We start from the raw sequence: 345 nt of genomic DNA on the forward strand, positions 1-345 counted from the left end.
TTTAATAAAGTCGGTTTTTTCTTATCTGATTTCAGAAAGAATCAGTTAATACTACAATAAAATAAAAATTTTTGTATTATAATGAATAACATAAAATATTTTTTATTTTAAAAATATAGAAAATAATAATTACAGTAATATCTTATAAGTAATCAGTCAGTTTCCGTAAGATTGACAAGTGGCATGACAATATATTGATTATCACGTTTATAATTTAACAAAAAACAGTTGTACAAATTAAACAATTAAACCTAAGTGGTACCACCTATTATTTTTAAAAATTAAAACCTAAGTACTATCTCTTTTTATACTTTAAATACTGATCTCTTAATTGACACACAATTA

Source organism: Wasmannia auropunctata, unplaced genomic scaffold, assembly GCF_000956235.1.
Source record: "Wasmannia auropunctata unplaced genomic scaffold, wasmannia.A_1.0 LD336097.1, whole genome shotgun sequence".
NCBI classification, from domain to species: Eukaryota; Metazoa; Arthropoda; class Insecta; order Hymenoptera; family Formicidae; genus Wasmannia; species Wasmannia auropunctata.